The sequence below is a fragment of the Ascaphus truei genome, chromosome 9 (assembly GCF_040206685.1).
Source record: "Ascaphus truei isolate aAscTru1 chromosome 9, aAscTru1.hap1, whole genome shotgun sequence".
NCBI classification, from domain to species: domain Eukaryota; kingdom Metazoa; phylum Chordata; class Amphibia; order Anura; family Ascaphidae; genus Ascaphus; species Ascaphus truei.
This window is the reverse complement of record NC_134491.1, coordinates 3,560,155-3,573,515: the sequence shown is the minus strand read 5'-3', so window position 1 is coordinate 3,573,515 and position 13,361 is coordinate 3,560,155. Positions and strand designations below refer to the sequence as shown.

Genomic DNA, 13,361 nt, shown 5'->3' with positions numbered 1-13,361 from the left:
CGGTGACAGTGAAAAGCTGGATTGCAGTCGTGTCTGAGACATGTAAATGTCAAGTGATATTTTTATTTACTATAAGAGGATATGATGAAATACAAAAGGGGACCCCTTTTTCTTCTACACCGTGTGTGTGTGTGTATATATAAATATATATATATACACACACACACACACGTAACGGGGTACCCCCTGGCTACTATTCTATCCAATGGGCTGGCAGTAAACCCTGGTACTATCAGGTTGCCAGTAGTTGGTATGGGGGTTTCTCCCTCACCTTTGGTACTGCACTTGACTGACAGCAGATGGTGGTAAATCCTGTTGTATCTGGGACAACGGGGTGCCCGCCTTCTGGCTGTACTTAAGGGCAGGACCGCCCTAAATTTGGAGGTTGCTCCTTCCCTCTGAGGAAGGCAGGTCACTCGACTGGGAGCCTGAGATTGGGGCCTTCCCATGTGCTCTTCCCTGCGGGGAGGAGCGAGTGTGGACCATACCTCTGCCTCCGCAAGGGAGGTGGGGAAGAGCTGGGACGGCTGCGGGTGCAGTTCCCCTTCCGAGTGCTCTCACTTTCCTTAGGTCGCTTCACGACCGAGTGCTCTCCCTTTCCCTAGGTTGGCTCCCATTTGAGTGCTTTCACTTTCCCTAGGTTGGTTCCCGTGTGAGTGCTCTCACTGTCCCTAGGTTGGCTCCCGTGTGAGTGCTCTCACTGTCCCTAGGTTGGCTCCCGTGTGAGTGCTCTCACTGTCCCTAGGTTGGTTCCCGTGTGAGTGCTCTCACTTTCCCTAGGTTGGTTCCCGTGTGAGTGCTCTCACTGTCCCTAGGTTGGTTCCCGTGTGAGTGCTCTCACTTTCCCTAGGTTGGCTCACATCCGAGTGCTCCCACTGTCCCTAGGTTGGTTCCCGTGTGAGTGCTCTCACTTTCCCTAGGTTGGTTCCCGTGAGTGCTCTCACTTTCCCTAGGTTGGCTCCCGTGTGAGTGCTCTCTCTGTCCCTAGGTTGGTTCCCGTGTGAGTGCTCTTACTTTCCCTAGGTTGATTCCCGTGAGTGCTCTCACTTTCCCTAGGTTGGTTCCCGTGTGAGTGCTCTCACTTTCCCTAGGTTGGTTCCCGTGAGTGCTCTCACTTTCCCTAGGTTGGCTCCCGTGTGAGTGCTCTCTCTGTCCCTAGGTTGGCTCCTCGTGTGAGTGCTCTCACTTTCCCTAGGTTGGTTCCCGTGAGTGCTCTCACTTTCCCTAGGTTGGTTCCCGTGTGAGTGCTCTCACTGTCCCTAGGTTGGCTCCCGTGTGAGTGCTCTCACTGTCCCTAGGTTGGTTCCTGTGTGAGTGCTCTCACTGTCCCTAGGTTGGTTCCCGTGTGAGTGCTCTCACTGTCCCTAGGTTGGCTCCCGTGTGAGTGCTCTCACTGTCCCTAGGTTGGTTGCCGTGTGAGTGCTCTCACTGTCCCTAGGTTGGCTCCCATGTGAGTGCTCTCACTGTCCCTAGGTTGGCTCCCGTGTGAGTGCTCTCACTGTCCCTAGGTTGGCTCCCGTGTGAGTGCTCTCACTGTCCCTAGGTTGGTTCCTGTGTGAGTGCTCTCACTGTCCTATAAACCCTGTAACTTTTGCCAAGCTGGAAATCACCTGCAGTTTTTATTAATCATGTGATGCAGCTTTTTACCCTTTTGCTGCCAAAGGGAATTTGCAGGGCCCCTGGCAGCGAAAGGGCTTTTTTTGTGGAACTACAGAGTGAATGTCAACAACTAGCCGCAGCTGTTAAGAAAATAAAACATGAGGCTTTTATCGATTAAGACCTACAAGTGAGTCTGAAATCTGACGACACTAAATGAAACCGACACAGGAACAGATATAATTGTATGTGTGTAGAAATAGGTGTGACCAAGTACACCAGTGAGTATTCAGCCAGAACGACTCATTCCTTACAGCTCTGGGAGCTCAGGGAACACAGAATTAGGACTCCCTCCCTGAGCACTAACCTCTCGTGCTGGTCCCATGCCCACACACTGTTGGATAGAACCCACTTTTATGGCAGGCTGCACTGGCTATCACCAGCCTTGTGTTTGAGGCACTGTCTTTGGACTGGGAACCCCTCTGCAGCTCTGTACTAACACTGCACTAGTGATACTAGTGAGTACCATTGCTACTTCAGATACCACACATAGAAAGAAGAGATGTATAAAGTCTCAAAAGCTTCTATACAACATACATCGATGAAGACCTGCCATGTTGGTACATTTAAAGTTAGCAGAACTTAGTTCACTTCACCAAGATCACCTTACTGCACTAATTACAAACAGGAACTTTCAACTATTTCATGCAACCAATTCAGTTCCAAAGGGGATGTCCTGTAAAAACCCAAAACAATAGCGCTACTTTTAAACTGCGCTGCAATTTCCGTTTGTGAGTTGCTTTGTCCCTTTAGGGGGCGCCGGTAGCCACTCCGGGGTTCACATTATGGCTGACTTTCAAAGCACCCATGCCCTGCAGGCCAATAGGAAGCCGTGGCGTCCCCCAGTGCAGGTTCCTATTGGCCCATATGACGCAGGAGTTTTACACTGCAGAAAACGGCACAGATACCGGCACCCCCTTCGGAGGTAAGCAGTGGGTCCCTGGGGCCGAAATCAATGGGGTTCAGCTCCGAAGACCCCCTGCTTCAATCCGGTATTAAAAAATGGAGGGAAAAAAGAAAGAAATCCCGTCTTGGATTGTCCTTTAAATGACAAAGTAAAGACTCGTTGTACTTTTGTTATTCTATCAGGGAAAATAATGTTTGTGTATATTAAAGCTGCAGATCAGTCTTTTTTTTCTTCTTTCTTTTAATTTATTTTTTTACTTCAATAGTTTTATGTGGGCAATCTCGAATTACCTAAAGAACTGTATAGCTGCCAGTCAATTCGTTCTCCATGTATTGATCGGCGAAATTTGGTGACATAATTAGTGAAGGGATCTGTTTTTTTTCTGCTTCTGTCAGTCAGTGGAAGCTCATGAATATTCATGAGCACTCCTGCACTGACATGTGCTAGAGGGAGGGCAGGGCTGACAAAGGGGTGTGCCAGGGCTTGTGACAGGACATGAAGGGGCAGCGACTTAGCAAATGGCTGTTAAAATAGAATACAAGAAAATTGGTCTTTCAAAGTTGTTTTTTTAAAAACAGAAAATGCTAAAAGTATTTTTTCTTACTACAGAACTGATTTATTAAAAAACACACACATGCAGGATATTGACTGAACTGCAGCTTTAATGGGAATAGGGACACTTCACTTGTGCTGCACAATACACACCGACGACTCTCCACCATAGAATTCGGAGGATGGATCAATCACTTTTTGTCAAGTGTTTTAAATGGATGTCAGACAAGGGCTAAAATGAGCAAGGCTTTTTTTGACATGTTGGCAAACGGGGATATTCTGTGGGGCTTTATACAGTATGTGCCAGGCTTAGCTTGTTGTAATAAGAGATTAGCCAGGGAACACTGATAAGGAAAGCAATACAGGGGATAAGGAGAAGGGAGAGGAATGTATAACAGATTGGGTAGAGTATGTCAAGGAGTTGGCCGTGAGAAGGGATAGCAGGAAAAAAGACAAGTTCTACAGGAGAGCGGATACATCAAGCTACGGTAACCTAAAAATGCGGATCGCCCCAAAAATATTGTTATTGTGCAATACATCGACGTTGCAGTCAAAAATAAAGCACTTTTTATCGGATTTGATAATAAAAAGAGAGACGCAAAATACCCCATATTTCCTATTAACGGCGATTCATTCAATTCCAACATTTATCGAAACAGGATGAACGCCAGAAATCCCGCAAATATTTGAGCACCTACTCCAGGCTGGCATTAACCTTATCTTTCCCATGTATATAATGGCCAATATACTGCCCATTATATACATAGGCAAGATAATATAAACCAACCTGACATAGATTATAACAAATAACTTCAAATACACTACAGTAAATATGAACCTGTGAGCAGCCCACCGGTCAGCTGGTCCTGGATTCTCAGGACTAGCTGACCACAAAGCTCTACTTACCCTCGGGAGGTGGCCAATGGGGTTAGGTAGTGGTTTTTTAATATAATATTAACCCCTTTGGTGCTATGCCTTGGTAGCCACAGACATGAAACGGGTTCATGTTATATCGATCAGAGACTTCAGTAATAATAGATATTACAGAAGCCTATCATTAGAAATAGTATCGTGATGAGGTATTAACGCATTATTAATGACCGTGTTAATTCCCGCATTGTAATTTTAGCCCAAATATCACATCCGGTAAATTATTACCACAATGTTAATGAATACCAATTTAAAATTGCGGTAACAACACCTGTCATTTATTTCTATTTTTTTGACTGGGTGCAATATTAACTTCACTTTAACAGAATATGATGTATTCAGGCCCGAGAGAGAAACCGAGAGGGGAAGTGTTCAGAGAGATGGAAGAAATTATCAGAAACTGTTGTGCGCAGGTGTGTGTGTGAGTGTGTGTATCTATAGCAAATGGAAATATTACTGTATGCTCATTTGCATGTCCTAGACAGGTCTGCAACCCCGCCTTTCACCATTATCACCCAGCACACAGCACTTCCACTGCAGCAAGGGATTCTGGGAAATGACATGCTACTGGGCACACAGTGCCACCTTTTGCTTCAAAACCATATAACATGGTTCCCTGTAAGCTTATGCTTGCTGCATTTCACAGCTTTGAACACAGCCAGGGTTAAGATGCATAGCCAGTAAACCCAGCCACAGACAGCCGTTTCGACCTTAATGGGTCTCATCAGTGTGGGGTTGGTTATACTGGCATTGCAAAATGAAGCAGGGATAGGTTTCACCACAGTTAAGTTATGGTGGGTAAAAAAAATGACAAAAACCCTCCTCAGTAAAGCATATAGCAAATGGAAATATTACCGTGTGCTCATTTGCATGTATTATGCAGGTCTGCAACCCTGCCTTTCACCATTATCACCCAGCACACAGCGCTTCCACTGCAGCAAGGGATTCTGGGAAATGACATGCAAATCTATATCTATATATTTGACACACACTTTCAAACACACTTCATACTTTTCGCAGTATATTACAGCTTTCATGTGACTGATAAGTCAAATTACACTGACCGCACCCATCACTTCCATCCTAGTACTGCAAACTGCCCATACCACCAAAAGCACAGATCCAGCCTTGCGGGCCTAATCTTTCCCTCTGCGCCACAATCCTGCCGTCTCCACTCACATCAACAAAGAAATGCTACTGGGAGGAAGTGAGGGCATGGGAGGTACGTGGAAGGAGTGGTCTGATGAAGGTACGGACTATATTGGGATATCTCAACTTCGGCCTTCCAGCACGGTCAAATTCCGTTTGTTCAGGATGATAATATCCAGCGATGTTTGTTTATATATTAGACACACATACATAAGTGAAAGCTTTCCTGACGTAACAGTAAAACCTTTACGAGGGAGATTTCACTTAAGGTGAAATAATGCACCACGATCCCGTTATCTGCCTATATCTTTATTATGTCATCTGATATATCTTTTATTTTGTCCTCTTCATTCTGTTTTTCCTCCCTACAGTATGTTTGAATTGGATCATACATTTTATTTTGTCATGTTAATGCAATAACAATAAAAATCTACACGTCATGCCAAGTTTTTCCATGAGTTTTATCCTCGAAATGTGCGAGCCATAATTCTTAAACATCAGGCAAGTACTTAAGACCAGAAATCTCGTCATAACGGCCACGATTCAGCCTGAACAGTTAATGTATGTACAAAGGATCCGTGTCTGACCACATGTATGCAGACATGTATTGGCCGTTACCTGCAGACGCTTCAAGCTCTCAAGTCTCCTGACATACTGTACATTTTGCTTAAACATGTAACTTGGGACTTGTAAGACGGGGAGGGGGGAGACGGGACGGGGAGGGGGGGGGAGACGGGGACGGGGAGGGGGGGAAGACGGGGGGAAGACGGGGACGGGGGGGAAGACGGGAACGGGGGGGGGGAGACGGGGGGGGGGGGAAGAAGACGGGGAGGGGGGCGGGAAGAAGACGGGGGCGGGAGGAAGACGGGGACGGGGAGGAAGACGGGGACGAAGACGGGGACGGGGAGGGGGGACGGGGAGGGGGGGGGAAGACGGGGAGGGGGGAGACGGGGACGGGGAGGGGGGGGAAGACGGGGGGAAGACGGGGACGGGGGGGGAAGACGGGGACGGGGGGGAAGACGGGAACGGGGGGGGGGAGACGGGGGGGGGGGGAAGAGACGGGGGGGGGGGGAAAGACGGGGTGAAGACGGGGAGGGGGGGAAGACGGGGAGTGGGAGGGGGGAGGGGGGAAGACGGGGAGGGGGAGGGGGGGGAAGACGGGGAGGGGGGGAAGACGGGGAGGGGGAGGGGGGGAAGACGGGGAGGGGGAGGAAGACGGGGCGGGGGAGGGGGGGAAGACGGGGCAGGGGAGGGGGGAAGACGGGGACGGGGAGAAGACGGGGACGGGGAGGAAGACGGGGACGAGAGGGAAGACGGGGACGGGGGGGAAGACGGGGACAGGGGGGAAGACGGGGAGGGGGGGAAGACGGGGACGGGGAGGGGGGGAAGACGGGGAGGGGGGGAAGACGGGGAGGGGGGAAGACGGGAGGGGGGAAGACGGGAGGGGGGGAAGACGGGGAGGGGGAGGGGAGGAAGACGGGGAGGGGGAGGAAGACGGGGCGGGTGACGGGGGTGGGGAGGAAGACGGGGAGTGGGACGGGGAGGGGGACGGGAGGAAGACGGGGAGGGGGACGGGAGGAAGACGGGAGGGGGACGGGAGGAAGACGGGGAGGGGGACGGGAAGAAGACGGGGAGGGGGGCGGGAAGAAGACGGGGAGGGGGGCGGGAAGAAGACGGGGAGGGAGGCAGGAAGAAGACGGGGAGGGGGCGGGAGAAGACGGGGAGGGGGGCGGAAGGAAGACGGGGAGGGGGGCGGAAGGAAGACGGGGAGGGGGGCGGAAGGAAGACGGGGAGGGGGCGGAGGAAGACGGGGAGGGGGGCGGGAGGAAGACGGGGAGGGGGGAGACGGGGACGGGGAGGGGGGGAAAGACGGGGACGGGGGGGAAGACGGGAACGGGGGGGGAGACGGGGGGGGGGGAAGAGACGGGGGGGGGGGAAGAAGCGGGGAGGGGGGCGGGAAGAAGACGGGGGCGGGAGGAAGACGGGGACGGGGAGGAAGACGGGGAGGAAGACGGGGACGGGGAGGGGGGGACGGGGAAGACGGGGAGGGGGGGGGGAAGACGGGGAGGGGGGAGACGGGGACGGGGAGGGGGGGGAAGACGGGGGAAGACGGGGGGGAAGACGGGAACGGGGGGGGGGAGACGGGGGGGGGGGGGAAGAGACGGGGGGGGGAAGAAGACGGGGAGGGGGGCGGGAAGAAGACGGGGGCGGGAGGAAGACGGGGACGGGGAGGAAGACGGGGAGGAAGACGGGACGGGGAGGGGGGGACGGGGAGGGGGGGGGGGAAGACGGGGAGGGGGGAGACGGGGACGGGGAGGGGGGGAAGACGGGGACGGGGGGAAAACGGGAACGGGGGGGGAGACGGGGGGGGGAAGAGACGGGGGGGGGGGAAAGACGGGGTGAAGACGGGGAGGGGGGGAAGACGGGAGTGGGAGGGGGGAAGACGGGGAGGGGGAGGGGGGGGGAAGACGGGGAGGGGGGGAAGACGGGATGGGGGAGGGGGAAGACGGGGACGGGGAGAAGACGGGGACGGGGAGGAAGACGGGGACGAGAGGGAAGACGGGGACGGGGGGGAAGACGGGGACAGGGGGGAAGACGGGGAGGGGGGAAGACGGGGACGGGAGGGGGGGAAGACGGGGAGGGGGGGAAGACGGGGAGGGGGGAAGACGGGAGGGGGGCGGGAAGAAGACGGGGGCGGGAGGAAGACGGGGACGGGGAGGAAGACGGGGAGGAAGACGGGGACGGGAGGGGGGGACGGGGAGGGGGGGGGGGAAGACGGGGAGGGGGGAGACGGGGACGGGGAGGGGGGGGAAGACGGGGGGAAGACGGGGACGGGGGGGAAGACGGGAACGGGGGGGGGGAGACGGGGGGGGGGGAAGAGACGGGGGGGGGGGGAAGAAGACGGGGAGGGGGGCGGGAAGAAGACGGGGGCGGGAGGAAGACGGGACGGGGAGGAAGACGGGGAGGAAGACGGGGACGGGGAGGGGGGACGGGGAGGGGGGGGGGAAGACGGGGAGGGGGGAGACGGGGACGGGAGGGGGGGAAGACGGGGACGGGGGGGAAAACGGGAACGGGGGGGGAGACGGGGGGGGGGAAGAGACGGGGGGGGGGAAAGACGGGGTGAAGACGGGGAGGGGGGGGAAGACGGGGAGTGGGAGGGGGGAAGACGGGGAGGGGGGGGGGAAGACGGGGAGGGGGGGAAGACGGGGAGGGGGGGAAGACGGGATGGGGGAGGGGGGAAGACGGGGACGGGGAGAAGACGGGGACGGGGAGGAAGACGGGGACGAGAGGGAAGACGGGGACGGGGGGGAAGACGGGGACAGGGGGAAGACGGGGAGGGGGAAGACGGGAGGGGGGAAGACGGGAGGGGGGGAAGACGGGATGGGGGGAAGACGGGAGGGGGAGGGGAGGAAGACGGGGAGGGGGAGGAAGACGGGGCGGGTGACGGGGGGGGGAGGAAGACGGGGAGTGGGACGGGAGGAAGACGGGGAGGGGGACGGGAGGAAGACGGGAGGAAGACGGGAGGAAGACGGGAGGGGGACGGGAGGAAGACGGGGAGGGGGACGGGAGGAAGACGGGGAGGGGGACGGGGAGGGGACGGGAAGAAGACGGGGAGGGGGGCGGGAAGAAGACGGGGAGGGGGGCGGGAAGAAGACGGGAGGGAGGCAGGAAGAAGACGGGGAGGGGGGCGGGAGGAAGACGGGGAGGGGGCGGAAGGAAGACGGGGAGGGGGGCGGAAGGAAGACGGGGAGGGGGGCGGAAGGAAGACGGGGAGGGGGCGGGAGGAAGACGGGGAGGGGGGCGGGAGGAAGACGGGGAGGGGGGCGGGAGGAAGATGGGGAGGGGGACGGGAGGAAGACGGGAAGGGGGACGGGAGGAAGACGGGGAGGGGGACAGGGAAATGGACAGGGAGAGGAGCAGAGAAGGGGACGGGGAGAGGAGCAGAGAAGGGGACGGGGAGAGGAGCAGAGAAGGGGACAGAAGCAGAGAAGGGGACAGGAGCAGAGAAGGGGAGAGGGAGAGGAGCAGAGAAGGGGAGAGGAGCAGAGAAGGGGACAGGGAGAGGAGCAGAGAAGGGAGACAGGGAGAGGAGCAGAGAAGGGGACGGGGAAAGGAGCAGAGAAGGGGACAGGAGCAGAGAAGGGGTCAGGGAGAGGAGCAGAGAGGGGACGGGGAGAGGAGCAGAGAAGGGGACAGAAGCAGAGAAGGGGACAGGAGCAGAGAAGGGGAAAGAAGCAGAGAAGGGGACAGGAGCAGAGAAGGGGACAGGAGCAGAGAAGGGGACAGGAGCAGAGAAGGGGAAAGGAGCAGAGAAGGGGACAGGAGCAGAGAAGGGGACAGGGACAGGAGCAGAGAAGGGGACAGGAGCAGAGAAGGGGACAGGGAGAGGAGCAGAGAAGGGGAAAGGAGCAGAGAAGGGGAAAGGAGCAGAGAAGGGGAAAGGAGCAGAGAAGGGGAAAGGAGCAGAGAAGGGGACAGGAGCAGAGAAGGGGACAGGGACAGGAGCAGAGAAGGGGACAGGAGCAGAGAAGGGGACAGGGAGAGGAGCAGAGAAGGGGACAGGGAGAGGAGCAGAGAAGGGGACAGGGAGAGGAGCAGAGAAGGGGACAGGGAGAGGAGCAGAGAAGGGGACAGGGAGAGGAGCAGAGAAGGGGACAGGGAGAGGAGCAGAGAAGGGAGACAGGGAGAGGAGCAGAGAAGGGAGACAGGGAGAGGAGCAGAGAAGGGGACAGGGAGAGGAGCAGAGAAGGGGACAGGGAGAGGAGCAGAGAAGGGGACAGGGAGAGGAGCAGAGAAGGGGACAGGGAGAGGAGCAGAGAAGGGGACAGGGAGAGGAGCAGAGAAGGGAGACAGGGAGAGGAGCAGAGAAGGGGACAGGGAGAGGAGCAGAGAAGGGAGACAGGGAGAGGAGCAGAGAAGGGGACAGGGAGAGGAGCACAGAAGGGGACAGGGAGAGGAGCACAGAAGGGAGACAGGGAGAGGAGCAGAGAAGGGAGACAGGGAGAGGAGCAGAGAAGGGGACAGGGAGAGGAGCAGAGAAGGGGACAGGGAGAGGAGCAGAGAAGGGGACAGGGAGAGAGCAGAGAAGGGGACAGGGAGAGGAGCAGAGAAGGGGACAGGGAGAGGAGCAGAGAAGGGAGACAGGGAGAGGAGCAGAGAAGGGGACAGGGAGAGGAGCAGAGAAGGGAGACAGGGAGAGGAGCAGAGAAGGGGACAGGGAGAGGAGCACAGAAGGGGACAGGGAGAGGAGCACAGAAGGGGACAGGGAGAGGAGCAGAGAAGGGGACAGGGAGAGGAGCAGAGAAGGGGACAGGGAGAGGAGCAGAGAAGGGGACAAGGAGATGAGCAGAGAAGGGGACAGGGAGAGGAGCAGAGAAGGGGACAGGGAGAGGAGCAGAGAAGGGGACAGGGAGAGGAGCAGAGAAGGGAGACAGGGAGAGGAGCAGAGAAGGGAGACAGGGAGAGGAGCAGAGAAGGGGACAGGGAGAGGAGCAGAGTAGGGAGACAGGGAGAGGAGCAGAGAAGGGAGACAGGGAGAGGAGCAGAGAAGGGGACAGGGAGAGGAGCAGAGAAGGGGACAGGGAGAGGAGCAGAGAAGGGGACAGGGAGAGGAGCAGAGAAGGGGACAGGGAGATGAGCAGAGAAGGGGACAGGGAGAGGAGCAGAGAAGGGGACAGGGAGAGGAGCAGAGAAGGGGACAGGGAGAGGAGCAGAGAAGGGGACAGGGAGAGGAGCAGAGAAGGGGACAGGGAGATGAGCAGAGAAGGGGACAGGGAGATGAGCAGAGAAGGGGACAGGGAGAGGAGCAGAGAAGGGGACAGGGAGAGGAGCAGAGAAGGGGACAGGGAGAGGAGCAGAGAAGGGGACAGGGAGAGGAGCAGAGAAGGGGACAGGGAGATTCATCCAGAGCTGAACCGTATTCTTTCCAGCTACACTGACACCCCCCCCCCCCCCCCCCAAGGACATTTACTAGAGAAGTTACTCGTGTTTAATGACCCTCTATGGAAACAAAATGGCCACCAACGCTTGCTGCTCGCGCGGCCAAAAGGACGATGCAGCGCCGTCGGTTGGAGATTCCTATTGGATGGCCATTTAAATTCCCTTTAAAAAAACAGAAATATTGGTAACTTCCCAAGACCCACATTGTGTCCACACCCCGCGTCCCTTGCATGCAGTGTGCCCACACCCCGGTCCCTTGCATGCAGTGTGCCCACACCCCGGTCCCTTGCATGCAGTGTGCCCACACCCCGCGTCCCTTGCATGCAGTGTGCCCACACCCAACGTCCCTTGTAAGCAGGGCGCCCACACCCTGCGTCCCTTGCATGCAGTGTGCCCACACCCGCGTCCCTTGCATGCAGTGTGCCCACACCCCGCGTCCCTTGCATGCAGTGTGCCCACACCCAACGTCCCTTGTAAGCAGGGCGCCCACACCCCGCGTCCCTTGCATGCAGTGTGCCCACACCCCGCGTCCCTTGCATGCAGTGTGCCCACACCCCGCGTCCCTTGCATGCAGTGTGCCCACACCCCTCGTCCCTTGCATGCAGTGTGCCTACACCCCGCGTCCCTTGCATGCAGTGTGCCAACACCCCGCGTCCCTTGCATGCAGTGTGCCCACACCCCGCGTCCCTTGCATGCAGTGTGCCCACCCCGCGTCCCTTGCATGCAGTGTGCCCACACCCCGCGTCCCTTGCATGCAGTGCCCACTCCGCGTCCCTTGCATGCAGTGTGCCCACACCCCGCGTCCCTTGCATGCAGTGTGCCCACACCCGCGTCCCTTGCATGCAGTGTGCCCACCCCGCGTCCCTTGCATGCAGTGTGCCCACACCCCGCGTCCCTTGCATGCAGTGCCCACTCCGCGTCCCTTGCATGCAGTGTGCCCACACCCGCGTCCCTTGCATGCAGTGTGCCCACACCCCGCGTCCCTTGCATGCAGTGTGCCCACACCCCGCGTCCCTTGCATGCAGTGTGCCCACACCCCGGTCCCTTGCATGCAGTGTGCCCACACCCCGCGTCCCTTGCATGCAGTGTGCCCACCCCGCGTCTTTCACACACAGCCCCCACACCACGCAGCGTGCCCAGACAATACATTTCATGCTGGTCCAATAAAAGTGTCACAGAGACTGTAACAAGCTGTACCTGTAACGCTGCAGTGACGGGAGATCCTAATAAGTTAATAATAAGGAATTAGTGACCCAGGACAAGGATCCGGAGCTCGGGGTGCGGGACAGGGGGCTCGGGGTGCGAGACAGGGGGCTCGGGGTGCGAGACAGGGGGCTCGGGGTGCGAGACAGGGGGCTCGGGGTGCGAGACAGGGGGCTCGGGGTGCGAGACAGGGGGCTCGGGTGCGAGACAGGGGGCTCGGGGTGCGAGACAGGGGGCTCGGGGTGCGAGACAGGGGGCTCGGGGTGCGAGACAGGGGGCTCGGGGTGCAGGTCCCGGAGGAGGAGGCCGGGGGTGCGGGACAGGCGCTCGGGGTGCGGGACAGGGGGCTCGGGGTGCGGGACAGGGGGCTCGGGGTGCGGGTCCCGGAGGGGGAGGCTGGGGGTGCGGGACAGGGGGCTCGGGTCCCGGAGGGGGAGGCCGGGGGTGCGGGACAGGGGGCTCGGGTCCCGGAGGGGGAGGCCGGGGGTGCGGGACAGGGGGCTCGGGTCCCGGAGGGGGAGGCTGGGGGTACGGGACAGGGGCTCGGGTCCCGGAGGGGGAGGCCGGGTGCTCGGGACAGGGGGCTCGGGGTGCGGGTCCCGGAGGGGGAGACTGGGGGTGCGGGACAGGGTGCTCGGGTCCCGGAGGGGGAGGCTGGGGGTGCGGGACAGGGGGCTCGGGTCCCGGAGGGGGAGGCCGGGTACTCGGGGCGGGTCTCTCTCTCTGTCCCCGGAGTTCTGCGGCGCGAGGAGTCCGGGCAGCTGCAGCAAAGCTGGGGGCGCCACCACGTGACCCAGGGAGGCCAATCACAGGCACTAACCCGCCCGATCTGAGCTTCGGGAGTGAGAGGGGGGGGGGGGGGGGGAAGGAGGTGGAGAGAGAAAAGTGTGGGGTGGGGAGAAAGAAAAGTGTGGGGTGGGGGGAGAGAAAAGTGTGGGGTGGGGGGAGAGAAAAGTGTGGGGTGGGGGGAGAGAAAAGTGTGGGGTGGGGGGAGAGAAAAGTGTGGGGTGGGGGGAGAGAAAAG

At 58.4% G+C, this 13,361-nt stretch overlaps 1 protein-coding gene across 2 annotated transcripts in view; it reads right to left on the bottom strand.

Annotated features, from left to right (window-relative positions):
* The window catches only part of STXBP6 (syntaxin binding protein 6), a 50,414-nt gene extending 37,263 nt beyond the window's left edge, over nt 1-13,151 (bottom strand). For both annotated transcript variants that reach the window (XM_075613207.1, XM_075613208.1), the window contains exon 1: nt 12,332-13,151. The gene's annotated coding sequence lies outside the window, so the exon portion shown is untranslated. The remainder of the gene's footprint in view (nt 1-12,331) is intronic.
* Between the last annotated feature and the right edge of the window lie 210 nt (nt 13,152-13,361).